The sequence below is a fragment of the Polyergus mexicanus genome, unplaced genomic scaffold (assembly GCF_030449975.1).
Source record: "Polyergus mexicanus isolate NDT 795.1 unplaced genomic scaffold, iyPolMexi1.0 SCAF_27, whole genome shotgun sequence".
NCBI classification, from domain to species: Eukaryota; Metazoa; Arthropoda; class Insecta; order Hymenoptera; family Formicidae; genus Polyergus; species Polyergus mexicanus.
Window position 1 is genome coordinate 1,758,469 of NW_027223347.1, and position 14,375 is coordinate 1,772,843.

The 14,375-nt window shown below is 34.0% G+C and overlaps 2 protein-coding genes and 1 pseudogene across 6 annotated transcripts in view; 1 reads left to right on the forward strand and 2 right to left on the reverse strand.

The window, feature by feature from the left end:
- Nucleotides 1–14,375, reverse strand: part of LOC138943577 (protein artichoke) — a 245,677-nt gene that overhangs the window by 187,445 nt on the left and 43,857 nt on the right. The window lies entirely within an intron of this gene.
- Nucleotides 1–14,375, forward strand: part of LOC138943576 (protein artichoke) — a 327,808-nt gene that overhangs the window by 120,557 nt on the left and 192,876 nt on the right. The window lies entirely within an intron of this gene.
- LOC138943486 (uncharacterized) overlaps nt 4,211–14,375 on the reverse strand; it is an 81,317-nt pseudogene continuing 71,152 nt past the window's right edge.

Genomic DNA, 14,375 nt, shown 5'->3' on the forward strand with positions numbered 1-14,375 from the left:
CATTAACGATAGCCATTTACGCGTTTAATGTATATCAAACGTGTCATTTTATAAACACGATTATCGTTTCAATCACGTTTGTGTCAACTTTATTGGCTTATATTCTCACAGAATTATTTTAAATACATGTCGTCATAATGTCATTCACTTTTGACATCCAATGTTGAATGCGATATAGGATTTTATATCAAACTCCACGTTAATTGTTTGATTCTGCAAAATTGACAGTGGTTAAAATGTAAAAATTGATTTAAATAAATTGAAATTTTGGTTTTTTGAATGGAATAAGCCAACTATTTTAGAGAGTGTTGAAAGTCGAGTGAACCGATTGAACTTACTTTGAATGCAAAGCCGAAACTTTAGAAACGTTTTCAAAGGTGAAAAAATTTAAGGGTCAAACTTCATCATTTTGCCGAACATTTACGAAATATTCTCCATAAATGTATTTTCTCGATGGTAAAAGTTTGCTTTGTATACGATATATAAATTTAAATGTATATAAAAGAATATATATTTTTGTTTATATAAAAAAATGCAAATTTTACACTAAATTTATAAAACATATTTTTAAAGAATAACTGGATATATTTACTAGAAAATCGTTCATCTCACAGAACTATCTAAGCGGATTTTATTTTGTCGGAAATATATAAAAACTTTTACAGTTTATTGAAATTGATAAAAAAATATTACAAAAAGAAAGTTATAATATGTGTATGCGTGTATAAATATTATAGTTTTATCAAATCAAATTTTTAATTATAGAATTTCTGTAAAAAGTAAAATAATCTGTACTACCAAAAATATAAGCAAATATCGGATTTTGTAAAAGATGTATTTATATGTGCGGAGACGATGACAAATTATTGGATAATTATCAAAAATAATCTCGTCAAGAGAGAAGACATCATTTTTCTGTGTACATATCGACCGCGTAGCTTCATGTATTTTCTTTTACACGACAATTACAACGACAAATTGCACTCAATTTTACATGTCTAAAAACACTCGAAGATATAGATGACGACAGATGACACGTGTAAAGCCAAAAGTGCACAGGCATGCATGTTCTATTGTGTAAAAGAAAAAAAATTAACACGTTTTTTTTTTTGTCGCTATACGGTATATATCGATGGAACGAATCCGAATAAAAGTGTTTTATTCGACGGTTTCTATTACTCGCTACTTTTCAATAAACAATAGTAACACACGTCGCGCTACGCGCCGATAAACAATAGATGATTCGTTTCTACGCATCGCCGGATACAGTGCCTGATGTTCGCGTGAATGCAGTTAAATATGATTTATTGTGTATCTATAATAATAGTGCACTGGTTATTATAATTGTGAAATTATGTCTTTTATGCGTGTATGCAAGATTACGCGTATGATTATATTATTGGGAGAGAGAGAGAGAGAGAGAGAGAGAGAGACGTGCATTTTGTCATTAAAATTAAGACGTTTATACGCAATGTTTTAATTACGAAGGTTCCAATCGCAAGTAATTTGAAACAATTATCGTATTTAATGCAACGAGAATTAATGACCATTGTTATTTATTTATCGGAAAATTTAACGCATTTTTGATTAACATTTCGAATATATGAATATATCATTTGGATCCCTTTTTTGCCAGAACCAATGTGCTATGCATATATTTTGATGATTTTTTTATCTTTCTGTCTATACCGGCACTTTGAAAATAATTGATATTGCCCAGATTCTGCTTTTTGCTGTGGATATTATGATAAAATAATTAAAATATTATGCAGTACGTTTTTTCTCTTTACGCGAGGCCACCGAATAAGCACACGTTATTGCATCGTACATTTACAGTCAGAGTAAAGCGGAATCTCTCTCTCTCTCTCTCTCTCTCTCTCTCTCTCTCTCTGTAGCAGGACGCGATGGCTACGAATGCTTCTTTTTGCTGTTAATGAAAAGCGCTGAACATCAAAAGGTGCGCGTCGTAAGGGATTAGGGCAGAAAAAACATTTACGATCTAAAGCACAAGAATTTGAACTCCAAAGCACATTGAGAGAGGCTTACGTAGAAGCTTGAAGCGACCTGAAAGTCGAAACGAACTAATCCATCGCCATCATCATTCGCGATTACAAAAGATCGGGAAAGAAGACGCTACAGCTTTTGTATTTCTATATTTTACTCGTCACATTTTGCATGGTTATATATTGATTATTGATAACGGATTAAATGAGTATAATGAAATGACGTATAATTAAGCATTAACAAAATATATGTCAAACTAAAATGTTGCAATTATTTAGTTTTTTTTTCTTTTTTTGTGAGAAAGACAGAATCATGCTGCTATTGTCGCTAAATCGGCGCGTAAAATACTTCTTTTTCGGAAATCTCCATTTAAAAAGTGAAAAGTAAAGAACAAAACTTTAACGTGAGGCCTTAGTTAATCGGGTCTTTGCCGTAATCGGCTTAATTGCACGAAGGAGTTTGCGGGCAGGCTTTGCGAGGCGCGGTCTGAAGCCAAACTACAAGTACCTACTTTACAGAGAAAGTCGGCTGCGCATCGGTGTTTGAAAATGTCGCAGAAGAGACGAATATAATAGGCTAAACTGCGAAACTCTAGCGGGCTCCAAAAGATAGTTATATATTCTTCTCTATCTTTCCCCTTAATTTTCGATCGAGAAACTCTTTTCCTTTTCATTGTTGCATACGAAGTTCTTTACTCTTTGATTATGCATTCGCATTCTCTCGCATAAAACATGTTCTATATTCATATTCAAATAAAAAAGAAACGAAATAATTTATGGATTCTATAAATATTAAAAAATTGATAGCGTGCACATTTACTCATACGCATATATATTATATCTTTCTTTATTATTTTTAAATTTAAAATTAAATGTGGAGAATTGTCGATATTGTTAAAAGGATACACGAGTATATTGGTAAAACTGTACACTTTTAACAATATCGACAATTTTTCACATTTAACTTTAAATTTAAAAATAATAAAGAAAGATATCAATAATATATACATAAGTAAATGTGCACACTATCGGTTTTTTTGATATTTTAGAATCCATAAATTATTTCGTTCTTTTTATACATATATATATGTAGCGTGCCATTTATATAAATTTATCTTCTCTCTGATATAATCGAAACGCTTAATTTATTTTATCCATATTTCCCATTTTGTTGCATGAGAGATGACGCAACGTAAAAATACGGATAACAACAGATGATGTATACCGAGTGTATGGAAAAGTAATTGAAGAAATTAATCCGACATTGTTATCACGAAGAAACCGAGATTTATGAAACGTTTGTGGTTAAAACTAATAGCGTTTATTGTGCTTCGTGAGGATATTTTGCGATACACATCTAAGGCGAGAAAATCGTGTTTTTCAGCTTATCCTCTTCACAGTATCGATTATAGGAAGTACAAATACAATATATAGAAAACAATTCCAAATAAAATTTATCAAAATAATGGCAACGAAACTGCAACGAATTCAAAGATTTCTTTAGACTTACTAACTTTTTTCTTTTTTTATGTTTATTCATTCATTCGTTAAAATACAAGATTTTATCCGTCAAATAAATCCGAGTCTATTTTACTTAAGATAAAAATAGGAACACAGCATAATTGAAACGTAAAATTAAACATGTTATCAACTCAATTCAGATAACGAGTTAAATTTGGCAAATTGCAATAATTTATTTGCGATTACACTATGACTGTGCCACCGAAAAATAAATACAAAATTCTATTTAATAAAAGCATCTACAATATGTTTACATTACGCTCTGACAAGAGAAGATTTATACTCAATATTAATCAAAATTCTTTTAACACATAATAAAAGCATAATGAATATTATTTTATCTCGGATTAAGCTTTATATAATTACTTTTACGGATCTTCAATTTTTATATCGACAAACACTTTTTCCTCTCCCTTGTCTCGCTAAGGCAGATGAGAAAGAAAAACATAAAATAAAAGAAAATGAAAAACGGAATATCGATAGTTTTACAATTGTTTCAAAAAATTTAGTTTTTATATGGATACACAACAGTATTTATCGCTTTGTTATTCTATCCTCTAACTTTCCTCGTAGTGTAGAATTTTTAATGCAGGAATACTAGATAGAAACTTGCGATATTGAGAGAGAAATAAAAAAAAATATATATATCAATTGCGTATCGTGTAAATTACACCTATTTTGTTTTATCTACCTATGAACGCAGGCTCATTATTTGCACACACTTCTCCTTGCACGTTCGAGTATTCCTGCCTGCAGCCTCTTGCATTCTTTCAAAATGTATTCGGTACGTGACTGGTATCAAATTGCTGGACACGAAGGTGCTTGAATCACAGCGCCATGGCACGAACCAGTGTGTACGACTGCTGGCTGTAAAGCTTGGAATGAGAAAACTCCGCAATGCTAGTGCGACCGAAAGGCAAAGGAAATTAAAACCGATCACTATTGTGTCCCTTTGGAAAATAGCGGATAGACAGGTGCACTATAAATGCGTCGAAGAAAAATGCCATTCTCTGCCGTTAGGCATGATAGGTGCGATAATCGCGATTGCAACGAGGACATGTACGCGACGGAAATGAAACAGATCCCATATTGCGGAGATCCTCTTTGGTTGTGAACTTGAAGAATTTGAATAAACAGAATTGCAAAGTTTAAGATTCACGCAATTCGAATATAGAGCTTATGTAATAAATCGATACATTAAAAAAATGCTGCGCTACAATGCCGTCTATATATAACCAACCACTATGATATTTATTTTAGCTGTATAATCAGATTATGAATTAGTTCATTTTTCGTCAGTTCAAGAATTTATTCAGATTTAAAAATTTCTGAATAAATCTTTAAATAATCCTGATCAAAACTAATTCTTGGTTCGTCGACTTAAATTTTTTAAATTGAATCTTTGTATTATTACATTATTCAACATTTATATTATCATATTATTCATATTTTACAATGATTGTATCTGGCAGTTTTTTGTTTTTTACGGATCAATATTATTTTTTTATCGTATTAATATTTTTTTTCTATATTACAAAACTATTATACTATCTATTATAAAAGCGAGAAAATAATTATAAACCTAAATTCATATAACATAAAATTGATCGGTACTCTGTTTATTGGAGTGAACAGAGTTGATAAAATAATAAAAATATATAATTGATAATAATTAAAATGATAATAAAATAGAGAGATATATAATAAAGAATTATTTTTCTTATATAAATGTGTTTTTTGATAGAAAAGTAAAAGAGAAATCGCATTTAAGTTACATCGTTGCAAAGGAATCATGGCTCACGATCGCTCGCATGTCGATGATTGCTGACAGTTCCCTCAAACTGTAAACAGCTGGTCTTCGTTTCATGTTGGAACTGCATGATTATAATAATAACAGAAATAAACCGAGATAAATCAAAAATATCTTTTAAGAAATCAAAAAAAAAACTTGCAAAATTGTTTCAATATCATTGAATTTTTTTACAATATTGTATTAGAATAATGCAGTTAAAAAAAAAAAAAAATCTTTTTAATGACAAGAGAAATCTACATCCTTGTTTTGCTTTATAAAGTTGATTTTTTTTTTTTAAGATTTTGATTTTTTGTGATGCCACAAGATATTTAATACACATTGAAAAATAAAAAGGATAGCAGCTTAAATTTCAAGAGAAACTATCGATTCTTAAATCTTTTTATCATATAAAACTTCAAAAAACTTAGCGAGTCAAGAAATATTTTGGAATATTGTTTTAACGATATTAATTCTAAAAAAAAATATATTATTCTACTTTTTTTGGCTTAAATCTTTTACATTCGAACATTTTGCCGTACCATTATTACGAGACTGCTACTAATTTCATCGTCATGCAATGTCTGTGTACGATTCTAGATTCGACTATATACGTAGCATGTGCGTTATTACATATAGCACGTATAATGAATAAGATTGCAGTTGCCTATCCTCGGAAACGATGATAGCATCGATCGCGGCTTCGTGGCTGGGGCCACTTGCAAATGTAAGATGGGCCAAATGGCCCGATTCAAAGTGCCAAACTTCGGACGTTGGTCCGGGGCTCTTTTGTAAATGGCAGCTATCACCGCTGTTAAGGGTTGCCGCAGGTTTCGAATTAGAATTGGAGTTATTCCATTGGGGTACGCGATACCATTTCTCTTTAGTTTGCCAGTTTCTGGGAAATAGCACATCGTTGCTTCGGCAATAAAACAATTTCGCGCTTTATTTCCGTACTCGCAATTCACGCGAATTATTCATACGCTCCATTCTGTGCAAATATATGCATATATGTAAGCATATACTGTGCGATATATCTACACAATACATAAAAGAGATTACGTACGTACGTACGGTGAAACCGTAAAGAGATGCATTTTAGGGAATGAGAAAAATTGCAAAATCTTTAATGTCTTATGTGGAAATATTTTATCTTTAATTTAATTAAGAATTACGATTGCATTGTACAATATTTGTTCCCATTTTTCTCACGTATTGTAAAGAGAAACATTTTTACACAAATTTTATATTAATACATTAATTATTATATTATATTATATTATTATTAATATCTATTGAAATCGACATTTTTATAATAGAAGTAATAGAAATATTAATCAATATAGAGCGGCATGATAAACGTCACACAATTGTATTTCATTTAATTATACGTACATTTCTCTGTAATTTTTGGCCATATAACGTTAAGCCACATTTAGATCACGATATTTATAACATGGCATATCTTCTATAAATCTCTCCTTATTTACTTTGACATAAATCGCCAGGCAGATTATATAAAAGCCTTAAGGGTGATTTCTTGCCGCAAAGCCATCGTTCTTTACGGCACAAATCTCGATGCTCCCAAGGCGATGCGAACAACTTTTTCAAGGCATCTTCCGATAGTATGATTCTCAAAAGATAGGTTGTACATCTTCCAAGTAAACATCTTACGAGAATACAAATATAGCGAAGACGAGCGTTGTACAGTTCTCCTCGCAGGTGAAATCAATACCGGTTTTACAGTAAACTATAATCGTTTCCACATCGATAATATTTATTCAACGTAAAACATAATACTAAAATATAATAATTCCATTTTGTATTACTGATTTATCTTTATTTATCTTATCATTTTTATGTTTGTCCCTTTTTATTCTTTTGTCTTTTAGATTAAATATTATATTTTATTTTTAAATTATATTTTATGCGTGTGTGTGTGTGTGTGTGTGTGTGTGAATATTATTTTATTGTTATAATTATTGTCAGGCAAATAAAAGATATAATTATTGTCGTCAGATAAAAGATTGAAAATATAATCTAGTTTTAGCTGACAGTGAAATTTTATATTTATCGCGTATTCTACGTGTCTATATCTCGTGAGCATCGAATCATTCAGATAGACAGGTATTGAAAAAGAAAGTACGATTACGCGTAGGGTGAAAATTTGTCGCACAGTGAAAAGGCGAGCTGACAATCTGTCTTTTTGCGTTTGAAGTAACGGTGGTACTCGAATAAGGAACGGAATACATAGAAGAGACGCCATTCTCTCGATTACTTCGTGCGTCAGCCTGACATTTAATTTCGCGCGAGAGCTATTGACATTTCGATCGCCGGTCTGCTAGATATCTGGTATTTGCATTTCCCACGCTCATCCTGCTCGAAAGCGGCGAATGGTCTCGCTAACGTGAACGCATACCATGAATCGAGCAATGCATTGCTTCGGAATATTTAATTACTGGATTTGCAGTTCTCCTGAGGTTTGCGCTATACATATATGTCATATATCAGTCGCTGATATACAAATAGCGACATTCAATATTTTCTGTCTCTCATTTCTCAATAATTTAACGATTATGTCTCATAGAGTTTGCACTATAAAGCGTTGTTACGAAATGATAACAGAGAGAGATGAAATATTTGAAGGACAATTTTTTTTTCTTTTTTTTTTCTTTCCGATGCACGGCTCTTCAATTGGGCACGAAGTGCAAGCAATACTAAAGCGTGGTGAAAATTTCGTTATCCGGGATAATATGATAAAATGAAGAAAAGTTTAAAAGTTTAGTAGAGTTTGGAGTTTAGTATAAAGCCGTGACTTGAGTTTCAAGGAACCACTGTCCTACCGAGCGCTCAAGATATTACATAATCTTGAAAGATAAGGATTTTACCCTGCGTCTGTCTCACTAAAAAGATTTCAGCCTTGCAACGCGTAAGACAAAAGCAATTTATACAACAAACTTTTGAAAAGACAATAGTCCGTAATATCTTCAAAGTCTTATTTGACGTAAAAGTTGCAAAACAAATAAAATAATCAAAAAGTAGTAAAAAAAATATATAAACAATAGAAGAAATATATATAAATTTAACTGTATTTCTCGTATATCGCTCATAAATTAAAATTGATAAAACACACATATACAGATAGTCGTTGGACGTTTATAAAGATATTCAAATTCAGAGCTAATTAAGAAAAATGACTTGAATTATACGATCTTACATCGTTTGCATGGAGCAATATATGTGTACGTGTATAAAAATATCAGCAAGAATACAATTTTATGATAAGATTATATTAAAATGTATAAGCAATGAAGAAAAAGAGAGAATCGCACTTTCAGAAATTTATTTGCGGACATTTTTCCAAGATATCCATGTCTGGAAAATTCCAAAACTTTTTCGAGAGGATTATGTAACGCTCGAATTAAAAGAGTAGAGTTGAGAACTTTGGCCCGCTGAGTTCATGCGGTGATCGATGCTTTAAATTTTCGTATATACGTATCTCGGCCATTCCGGCCGGCATTACTATTGCTCGTGGAAAGTTGGCTCGCAACTTTTGTCCGATATCGAAAATCTAGGTTCAGCATTATCGCGAAAAATCGAGAAGCACAATCTTGATACTCTAGTTGTCATTCGTCGAAACTGTAACGAGACTTCTCTGGCAAAGAGACGACGGATTGTGTGTGTTCGATTCTTCCTTGTCGAAAATTATCCCAAGTTTCTCAAAAACGGCTGAATTGCTATCGCCAATCACCGAAGTTCTTTATAAATTGATGGCAATTGCTCGCGAGACGGGCACTTGTTATTTGAAAATGCGGCAGACGTCTCATTAGCAACGTCTGTCTATGTATATGTACTGCAGTTCGCGCTCCTATCCTGAGCATCTCTCGGAGCTGTCTTGATGGTAATAACACCTCAGTTTTTCCCTGATATAATTGGACAGCACGGAGCGCTCATAAAATAAGGCAGGCTTGGTTTCTCGAATACAATAGTGTGCGTGCAGACGCAGAATCCGCCATGGAGTATGTAATTGAGTTTCAGATAATTTAATAACTTCTTAATGTTATTCATCGCCGTTTCCGTATTCTCTTCCCACATTTCCACCCGGAGATGTTATATATTTCATTGTATTATCTCTACAATTTGAGAAACTATAGAATGAAAAGAACCATACGGAAAATAATCTCGACACAACGTGTTAAATGCATAAGCAAATTCAATAATCTTATATATAATTATATGTGTGTGTGTGTGTGTGTGTGTCAAGAATTTTAATGAAAAGTCACATTGAAATAATTCAAAATTTAATTTATAATATAATATTTTCTTTTTAAATAATGACTAAAAGCAACTAATAGCTTTCTTCGCAAGAAGCCTTTTGTTTTTAGCAAGAATTTATTTCAGGAGTACGGCAATGGCGAATCCGTTAATCTTCTCGCACAGTTTACCGATATTGCGATCAATTTTCTTGTATCGATAACGTACATTCTCTTCAAAAAGAGTTAGTTCTCATAAAATTTCATTTCTGGTTAAATTCTCTCGGTAATCGCGAAGATGGAATTAAACTAGGGATTCTATGGCGCACAAGTGCGACATAGCTGACATGTAATATACCGTGTGGAACGTAATTATCGATGGCAATTACGTACCAGCCGCGAGGCGGTAGTTATTTTAATGCGGCCCGGTTCACTGACTCTCACCTGCACCGCCCCCGCAATTCAATTAAAAGATCGGAAAGGGAACGAAGCTTATTGTAATTTAATCGCTGCTGTAAGGTCGTCCTATAGCATGATCGTAAAACTCTCGGATAGCCCATTAATCCCTTTAGATCCCTTTCGGTTTCATCGAATTAGCCAGCCGCTCCTGCAGAACATGACTATCCGACTTGGGGAAAGGAATGTGCATGCCACTAATCGAAATACTCTTTCATCGTTTTAACCATTTTGTCATCTGCTCAATATTTTGAACCCTACTTTTTTTTATCTACTCAATTTTATCTTGAATTTCTCTGGTGTTACTTTTTATGCGTTTAAATGAAACTTTAAATATTCTGTAATTTTTACATCGATGATTTTACGTGTGTATATTTTTGAATAATGATAATCAGAAAATTATACACATCTAATTATACAAAGATTTAAAAAATGTCGATACAAAGACGCGACTATTGTTTGAAATTCAAGATATTCGCGCTTTTGAGAACGCGAGCGCTGTATCTGTGCAGCAGCGATATTACAACCAACCCCTGCTATCGATCATACTTTTGCTTCCCTCTGTCGGGGGTAGTAGGTAAACTCCACGTGAAATTTCTGTTATCCTTCATACGGCAAACCAGCTAGATACCCTTGCTATTTTGCAATTTCACCCCATGATATTCTCTACGCGTTTCGCTATCTGTTACCTGTGCTTCAAGTTGAATGGCGTTACGATCTGTTTCCTGTGGACCTTTTGATTGTATGAAGATTTCTTGATCGACCCTACTCGAATTCTGATTACGAAGAATTACCAATTCATCCCTTCTCTATACAATGCCAAAAAATTTTAACTAATCTTTCTGTAAATTAGATAAATCATGTATCTACATTTTTATTATTTTACATAGAAATATATGTTTTAATTTATATAACATATAATCTTTAAATTCAAAATTATATAATTCTTTAATTTCTAATGCTTTGCCGTATCCGTTTGAGTTTAAAGAATTGTTTACAATTACATTGTAAAAAGTAAAAAATAGAGAGGGGGGAGAGAGAGAGAGAGAGAGAGAAAATTAATCAATAAACAAAAAAAAAATTTTTTTAAACTATCAGTTAAAAAATTACAAATTGAAAGCAATACAATATATCTCCAATTTGCATGTGAAGAATAGCGGGAATAACAATTCTCTAGCATAGAATAGTACTCTTGATATATACAAAATTTAGGAAAGAGAGAGAATCGGAAAACAAGATAAAATTTTAGGATTCAATTAAAATGTACATTCAATAATATTTTTATTTTTTTAAATAACGTAAAACCTCACGTGATTTTTGTAAATCTAATAATGTAATTTTAATTATTCTCTTTAATTGTCTATATTAATTCTCGGACGATTATTAAGTGCAATTATTGCGAATTTTAACAGGAATATCGAGCCAAATCGTAATTTGCAAATGAAAATACAGTTATCGCATACACATATACAAAACTAGAATATCAAAACGGATGGCAGCAATTTCCACTTATGGACGAACGCTTTGCGAAATTTCCAACAAACACTTTATATTTGTTTACGACTAACAGCTCAAAAATCAAAACAGAGAACAAACATTAATCAACGATCAAAGGAGATAAAGCATCAGAATATTTGCGGGAAAATCTATCAAAATTTGTGTTTAAATTGGAACGATGATGAGGAAGAGAAGAATGATGAAAGCAAAAGCGACTACTTCAAAAAGAATTCTCGATGCACTGTGCATTTTTCCTCCGTCGCGATTTTTTTTTTTTTTTTTTTTTTTTTTTTCCGTACTCTTCGCGTATCTCGCGAAAATAATCGCGCACAGCGAACACGATCGTTGCCGATGGCGGTTACATTTCGAGCGTAAAGCGCAAAGCCTGCTCGAAATTAAATTTCCCACGGCGCGACCGACTACCCGGCGTCGATGCAACTGCAGAGAGATCCCGATGCATCGCGGCGTGGCGGACGCTGCATTGCAGTCGGTGGTTTGGCAATCGAGCTGCGGTCGGATCGATGTACTCCCCCGTATATCTCCTCATATATGAAGTTGCTCGTTCCATCTCCCTCGATCGGTCAGCCGACCTCAGCATCTCTCGCTTCTTCCGCAGCGCACAAATAATGCAGCGACATCTGACCGAATGCTCACACGCGGCGTGCTAAAAGTGGGCAAGCGCTAGATATCCACCTCACGAGAAGGGTTGATAATCAACCCTCTCGCGCCCCGACCTTTCGCTCGTATTTCCGGTGTAGTGGTCAGGCGATGTACATTGACGAAATATACCCCCGAGTCCGTCTAGACGTTCGTCTGGGTAAGATATTAACTCTTATATTATCTTGTGAAAGATACTCGTGCATTCGCGAGATATTGGAGTATTCCATAATAAATGTCAAACGCATTTTCTCCTCGCGCGAGAATTATGTAATAAAACGCTACCTCTCTAAATGTAACCTGACTGCACCTAAAGTTTAATTCAAGTTTTATGAAGTACTTTGTATGCCGCATAAATTTTCTATCGCGTATTTTATGTATGATTTGCAAAAAAAGTAGACAATTTAAGTAAGTATTACATGTAGAGTCCGCTAACAATTTTTTTGATCGATATACTTTTAGAAATGAAAAAAATGTCCAATATGTGAAAAATGCTGTTGATTTTTAAATGCGTTTTACACAGACAAAAAATAGAGCGCGACACGTTTGTAAGATATGCATTCCTGGAGGAAAAATTGTTGACAAATTTAAGTTGTTCTTCTCATCTTTTGAGAAGAATTTTCATACAGCGTTTCTGACATTTGCGACTCTTTTATAAAGAAAGAAAGAAAGAAAGATAATTCTCTCTAGGATCATCTATTCGCACGTACATACGTTTCCGGAAATTTACGGAAACTGAGATAAAGCTACGGATAAAGTGGTTCGAATATGCGGGGATGATGCATCGCTTTAATATCTTGTTTGAATTAAACGGCACCTTGTACTCGTATATCGCAGACGCCGCGAACGATTATCGCGTAGTCCGCATTCGATAATTAACCGACCGCTTTGTTTTTAACGCGCGCATATTCCGCCGTATTCGCGAATATGAACGTGCTTAAATTCGCACACGCATACGTACAATACGTATACACGTCGCGTTGCCAATAACGGCACAGGGACTCTTAATAATCTGGAGAATGGCATTAAAACCGTTCGCTTCTAATCTCACCGTACAGAGCGTTTCATTATACTTAACCGGCTCGTACAGCTTGGCAACTCGAGCAAATATCCTCCGGGTGTGTTTCCGCACATTATTACAATACGGTATATGGTTAAGATGTAATTAACTCCGCAGGCGTGTATGCCTATCTTGTTCTCGAGGCGCTCTAATTAGTTTCAATAATAAATATGCGCCGATACGAGACATATTATGTTACGTAATGCGTGTACATTCCGAAAATTCGATCGCCCATGATTTATTTATCTAGCATTACGGTGCAAGCATACGACATTCGCCATTCGACGCTCACTGAAAATATTTGGCGGCAGTTCCCTTCTACAATATATATCACAAACGAGAGCTACAAAGGAGATAAATATTTGTCTTCCGGGACGCTTCCGCACTTGCTCGACGGTGAAATTACTCGATTTTCTCGTTTCTCGATATATCCGAAATCGCTCTGGATCAAGTGTAGAATACTCTGTGTATTGCAGAATTTATTGAAATAATTTTCGCTTGTTGTATCGTAAATTGAAATCTTTTATTAAGCCATTGCCGCAATTTGCCTGAATACACATTTTTTTTTGTCTTATTAAAACAACATCTTATTTTAGCAGGGATCGTTTAACATAAGAAATATAAAATTTTTAAATCAACGCAATTATTTATGTACAGTTTGTAATATTTGCACTTCATAAAGATCGACAATTTTAAAGCATTATTACATATCGTTTTCTTCCACGTGGGTCAACTATCTCGGTGTCCGAGGATGATGCGAGGAGGGATTTCGTTTGCAATTCGAAAAGAGAATCGCGAATGCACCATCAACTTGGTAAATGGAGGCAACGCTACGTGTGTTCATACGTTATTCAATCTGTCGGCCGGACTGAGCGGAGCGCTCCACGACATAACGTTTGTCTTCCGAAAGAATTACATAGCAAAGGTGCGAGAATAGGGGGTATTCGCGTGTTCCCTCGAATACAAAAGCCAGAACTCGTCTCTCGGCGCGTTCTCTGTGCGCGCCACCGCTCGAACTTAATACTGCGGATGCATTCGGTTAGCCCGGCGCGTTTGATTCACGCTCCTGGTGCATGTAATCCCGAGCTTTTCGTATGGCAAAGTACGGCCTGGCACTTTGAGTTTACTGATTCGGCGGC